Source organism: Lissotriton vulgaris, chromosome 5 (genome assembly GCF_964263255.1).
Source record: "Lissotriton vulgaris chromosome 5, aLisVul1.2, whole genome shotgun sequence".
In the NCBI taxonomy this organism is placed as follows: Eukaryota; Metazoa; Chordata; class Amphibia; order Caudata; family Salamandridae; genus Lissotriton; species Lissotriton vulgaris.
The window spans coordinates 1,564,837,425-1,564,843,776 of NC_141693.1; the positions used below are offsets into that span (position 1 = coordinate 1,564,837,425).

The window sequence follows — 6,352 nt, forward strand, 5'->3', positions numbered from 1 at the left end:
AAACTAAACAAGCCTTTCACCGTAACACGGCGGGCAGGGGAGGGGGCGGGCAGGGGAGGGGGCGGAGAGGGGAGAGGTGCGACACGGCAGGAAGACGGAAGGAAGAGAGGGGAGGGGGAGGAGAAATGCGACACGGCGGGAGGTCAGAGCAAGGAGGCAAAGCCATCAAGAAGGGCAGTTATAAAAAATGTCTCACTACTTATGGAATTGTTTTCGCTTTTAATGTTGCACGGAAATTCAATACCCACCATTGTCCTCACTTTATGTATGTTTTATGGGTTTTTAGGTTAAAAAAGCAAGTTCGCCATGGTGCAAAGTCCTTTGTACCCGGAAAACGGTTGCAGAATTTAATTTGCAACCATTACTGTTTGGCTTGGTTTGAATTAAGCGAGTAGTGAGTTTTCTTTCTCACAGTAGAATTCACAGACCTCTTTTGTGGAGTAAACTTCTGGACTCCCTCTGAGAACTGTGCTTTCCAGGTTTTAGCTCTACCCCGCTCTATAGTTCTCATAAGTTTATGCAATGTTTGCCTTTTAATGGCAAGGTGATACACTTGCCTGGATCTAGATTCAGAGCAGGGTCAGTCAGGGTAATATATTTCCCTCCAGTGATTTAGTGCGGATGACGGCTGGTCTGTGGATGCGACACCTAAGCGTGCTTGCTTCTGGCTGGTCAGTAGCACGCGCCTTGCATTGGACAGTGTTCCCGGTAGAGCATTGGGAGGTTTGGGCCATCTTTATGATGGCCAACACAAACAAAATGGCTGTGCATATTTCCACCTCGTTTAACGCCAAGAAATTCATACCTCGTCCAAGTTTTGATGGGGGTCCAACCGTAGCCGTGAAATAAAATATTTCCAGGACGCAGGCGACAAGAGAGGCTTCAGTTCTCTGCGTCTGGCCGCAGCCAGACTTCCACCATACCGCTTGATTCACGGAAGGAAGAGAGGGGAGGGGGAGGAGAAATGCGACACGGCGGGAGGGGGCGGAGCGGGTTAACAAAGACGGAGGGCAGGGGAGGGGGCGGGCAGGGGAGGGGGCGGAGAGGGGAGAGGTGCGACACGGCAGGAAGACGGAAGGAAGAGAGGGGAGGGGGAGGAGAAATGCGACACGGCGGGAGGGGGCGGAGGGGTTAACAAAGACGGACGTGCACGCGCACGCGCTTTTAAGGTCAATGCGCATGCGCATAAGCTCAATGCGCATGCGCATTGACCTTAAATTTATCGTGCACTGCAAGGAATCGCCACGATTCCTTGCAGTGTGGATAAAGAGTGGATAACTCGCAATAGTCTCGCTTGCTCGATGCGCATGCGCATCGACAACAGGCGAGACCTAAAAAATGATACTTGTGTCCATTTCCCCTCTATATGTTTTATTTAAAATGCCGCGATTTTGGCAAAGTACAGTAGAGACTTTTTAACACACGACTAATTTCATGTTGTCATTAATAACTGCACTTCTTAACAAAGGGATGAAATGAGCACTTTGCAGAGTCGAGTCGAGCCAGCCAGGAGTCGAACCTGGAATCTTCTGCTCCGTAGGCAGACGCGTTATCCATTGCGCCACTGGCCCACTGCTATGTGTTCAAGACTGGGCGGAGTACTAGACCAGTACATATGCGCTCTGGGATATGGTCGGTAGTGTGCACGCTAGACAGGTTGAATAAGCTGGGAAAATTATAGCTGTTTCACATTAAGTAGTGAAGAGTCAAATACTGAGGTCTATGAAGGGATCACTTAAGGAACTCACCGAATGTACAGGCAATAAAAGTCACAACAACTTTAACAGCCACTGCTCTCTTGGGCAAAGAGTACTGATGTCACTTTGTATATTTTGTTCCCTGCTCTGATTGGATCAAAGTCTTTTCGATTTGGTCAGAACTCGCGACTTAACTACTTCTTTTCCGCTGCAGTGCAAGTGCAGAGGGCGGTGTGGCGGGAAATACAACTGTTTGCAAACATAATATATCGCAACTGGAAAGAACGACTGTTTCGCAGACACAATACATTTGTTATTTATTTTTCTAGAACCGTGGCCATTGGCCATGCACTAGTATCGCAGATGCCACGTTATTTTGACCAGTTTTAATGGAAAAAGTCACTAGCAGCTGCATCCGTGACAGCCATTATGAAGGTCCGCACCTTCGAGACCACGCTTGTAAAGGTGCTTTTTTTAAAAATTCACTAGCATTTATTGTTCGATGAAAATATTGGGCCCTTTGGCAAATCGACAGTTATCTGTTTTACAGTTAAAGCAGACCTCTCGAGAAACTCTGAATGGCCCACTTTAAAAAATGAATATTGGCGTTAAATTCCTAGTATGTAACTTAATTCAAATCGTAGCTGTTTATGTAACGAGGTTTACAGATCAGTTTATTATAAAAGCACACAGGACGGAACTTCATGGTCTTACAGGCGTGCTGTAGTTTCTTATAATGTTTATAGATCATTGTAATGTTTATATTATTGGATGAAAAAAGGTACCTCATCAATCGAGCCAGCCAGGAGTCGAACCTGGAATCTTCTGCTCCGTAGGCAGACGCGTTATCCATTGCGCCACTGGCCAGCTGTGTATGAAGTTTTCAGAGAAAAAATAATAGCCAAATCACAGGTGAGGTGCAACAAGTTGGTGGTGTGACAGACAGTAAGGATGAAGCGGTGCACTCTACAATAGAAAACACACAGTTCTAGGAGCTAAGTACAATATCAACTCATTTCAAGTCGCAGCTCTGAAGCCAGCCTACAGGTTTGTGGAGTTTCAGAGCCCTGCTCACTTTACTGCTTTGCAGAGATGAATGCTGCATTCGAGGGGAAAGGCTTCTTGGCTTTGCCTCCTCTAACTGCAGAAATGCAGCTGGAGCCTGACATCTTACAACTCCTTCCGTTATATATAACAATATATAACATTTTGCAGACAGTACTACATTACAACTACCAACAAACTACTATATGCTATAAACAAACAAAATCAGTTCTGCAGTCTTTCAGATACCGTGGCCTGCCAGGAGGCATCCTGTTGGCCTTGCGCCTGTGGTCACACAATGAAGGGAGCAGGCGCTGTAAGTATTGGTTGGGTACTACCTTTGGTAATGACTAGGCCACTGACGCCAGAAGCCTCAGCACACACTGATATGTACGCACGTGGGCTACTTTCGTGCTTGACCGGTGTTCCGAGGAGCGCTGTACCCCCATCGAGCTCTGTACCCCCTGTGGTGCCGTAGCACCGGGGGTAGGAATACCTAGGCCGCAGAGTGGGGCCTAATCTACACTGTTTCTAAAAGTAGATTTTAGCGTTGGATGGAGAGAGAGGTGGGCGAGGGGATAGACGATCATATTGGATGCTGTCCATGACGTTCACGGATGCCCCAGTGTCAATCAGAGCATGTACCGGGGATCCTGCGATCTGTACGTCGCACATTAGTGGCGGCCGTCTCCGCGCACCATCTCTGGCCACGAAGGACACGAAGTACACCTCATCATCATCGTCTTCCAAACTAAACACCGCGCGGGAAGCGTCACTGCAAGGACCAGGGTCTTAAAGCGACAGCTGATGCACACTGCCAGAGGCCAGGGGCCGGCAGGGTGTGCAATGAGGATGGGGGTGAGGAGCCAGAAGACAGACAGGGCCCCTGTAGACACGTGGTGGGCCTCTCCAACGTCAGGGCACTACTCGCTTCTCCCCCTCCAGGGCGCTCGCCAAGGCGTCACAGAGCGGGGGGGCGGGAAGCGCGTCCCCAGGCCCAAATGAAAGGCTCCTTGTGTTTAAGTGTCCTCCATATATTGCAGTATTATACCTTTATGTTTACTTTATATGCTTTTGTAACCTGCACAAGTGTCACTTTTTCCTCCTGTAATGCACCGTTTCTTACCTCTTGTATTTTGTTGGCTCACGATTGTACCTTTTGCCTCATGCAATGTAACGTTTGCTTTTGTAATTTGTTCACTTGTAATGTTCTCATGTAGCAGTTCTGTTCCTATTGTGAAGTATTGTGAAGCGCTCTGACACCTTCGGTTAAAGTCTCCGCTATATAAAAACGCATCAATAAAATAAAATAAAATAAAAGCACGCGATGTATTGCATCAAGGAGCAGCCTTCGGGCATGCGTTGACACACAGCTTTCTTAGTCATGTTTCAAGAAAAAAAGAAAAGCACACACTCTTCACCCCCCCCTCCCCCCCCCCCCCCCCATCACCCGGTGTTCCTCTGAGAGAAGGTTAGATTTGATCCAACTATAATAGTGCGCTAAATGTGTATGTCACAATAATTTATTTTCCCATAAAAAATAAGTTCTTTGTCGAGACGACTGTAACCTTTCTTTTCTTTACAAGTAAAACAGAGCATCCGGGAATGCATCTTTTGTTTTACGCCATTAAATAAAAAAATGATACTTGTGTCCATTTCCCCTCTATATGTTTTATTTAAAATGCCGCGATTTTGGCAAAGTACAGTAGAGACTTTTTAACACACGACTAATTTCATGTTGTCATTAATAACTGCACTTCTTAACAAAGGGATGAAATGAGCACTTTGCAGAGTCGAGTCGAGCCAGCCAGGAGTCGAGTGGAATCTTCTGCTCCGTAGGCAGACGCGTTATCCATTGCGCCACTGGCCCACTGCTATGTGTTCAAGACTGGGCGGAGTACTAGACCAGTGCATATGCGCTCTGGGATATGGTCGGTAGTGTGCACGCTAGAAAGGTTGAATAAGCTGGGAAAATTATAGCTCTTTCACGTTAAGTAGTGAAGAGTCAAATAATGAGCTCTATGAAGGGATCACTTAAGGAACTCACCGAATGTACAGGCAATAAAAGTCACAACAACTTTAACAGCCACTGCTCTATTGGGCAAAGAGTACTGATGTCACTTTGTATATTTTGCTCCCTGCTCTGATTGGATCAAAGTCTTTTCGATTTGGTCAGAACTCGCGACTTAACTACTTCTTTTCCGCTGCAGTGCAAGTGCAGAGGGCGGTGTGGCGGGAAATACAACTGTTTGCAAACATAATATATCGCAACTGGAAAGAACGACTGTTTCGCAGACACAATACATTTGTTATTTATTTTTCTAGAACCGTGGCCAATGGCCATGCACTAGTATCACAGATGCCACGTTATTTTGACCAGTTTTAATGGAAAAAGTCACTAGCAGCTGCATCCGTGACAGCCATTATGAAGGTCCGCACCTTCGAGACCACGCTTGTAAAGGTGCTTTTTTTTAAAATTCACTAGCATTTATTGTTCGATGAAAATATTGGGCCCTTTGGCAAATCGACAGTTATCTGTTTTACAGTTAAAGCAGACCTCTCGAGAAACTCTGAATGGCCCACTTTAAAAAATGAATATTGGCGTTAAATTCCTAGTATGTAACTTAATTCAAATGCGTAGCTGTTTATGTAACGAGGTTTACAGATCAGTTTATTATAAAAGCACACAGGACGGAACTTCATGGTCTTACAGGCGTGCTGTAGTTTCTTATAATGTTTATAGATCATTGTAATGTTTATATTATTGGATGAAAAAAGGTACCTCATCAATCGAGCCAGCCAGGAGTCGAACCTGGAATCTTCTGCTCCGTAGGCAGACGCGTTATCCATTGCGCCACTGGCCCGCTGTGTATGAAGTCTTCAGAGAAAAAATAATAGCCAAATCACAGGTGAGGTGCAACAAGTTGGTGGTGTGACAGACAGTAAGGATGAAGCGGTGCACTCTACAATAGAAAACACACAGTTCTAGGAGCTAAGTACAATATCAACTCATTTCAAGTCGCAGCTCTGAAGCCAGCCTACAGGTTTGTGGAATTTCAGAGCCCTGCTCACTTTACTGCTTTGCAGAGATGAATGCTGCATTCGAGGGGAAAGGCTTCTTGGCTTTGCCTCCTCTAACTGCAGAAATGCAGCTGGAGCCTGACATCTTACAATTCCTTCCGTTATATATAACAATATATAACATTTTGCAGACAGTACTACATTACAACTACCAACAAACTACTATATGCTATAAACAAACAAAATCAGTTCTGCAGTCTTTCAGATACCGTGGCCTGCCAGGAGGCATCCTGTTGGCCTTGCGCCTGTGGTAGGTGTGGGCGGAAAATCCGTTCCGCTCGCGGATTTTGCGGATTTTCGGGAAATTCGCAATCCGCGAGATTCGCGAATCTCCCGCAAAATCCGCAAATCCGCGAGCAGCGGATTTTGCTCGCACTGCTCGCACTGTTCGCGTGAGTTCGCGCCCCGCGAATAAGTGCAAAATTGCAGAAATACGCTCTTAGCAAAACTGAAAGTAACTACTTACCAGGTTCAAAAGTTCAGGCTCATCATTAGTAGCCATTTCCTGTAGTGCTTCCTGAGGGGCCCCT

The 6,352-nt window shown here is 46.2% G+C and overlaps 2 non-coding genes across 2 annotated transcripts; both read right to left on the reverse strand.

The window, feature by feature from the left end:
* Positions 1–1,498: 1,498 nt before the first annotated feature.
* On the reverse strand, positions 1,499–1,571 carry TRNAR-ACG (transfer RNA arginine (anticodon ACG)). The gene has a single exon. It is a non-coding gene; the product is annotated as a tRNA-Arg (tRNA).
* A 3,961-nt stretch (positions 1,572–5,532) lies between these two features.
* Positions 5,533–5,605, reverse strand: TRNAR-ACG (transfer RNA arginine (anticodon ACG)). The gene has a single exon. It is a non-coding gene; the product is annotated as a tRNA-Arg (tRNA).
* Positions 5,606–6,352: the final 747 nt, after the last annotated feature.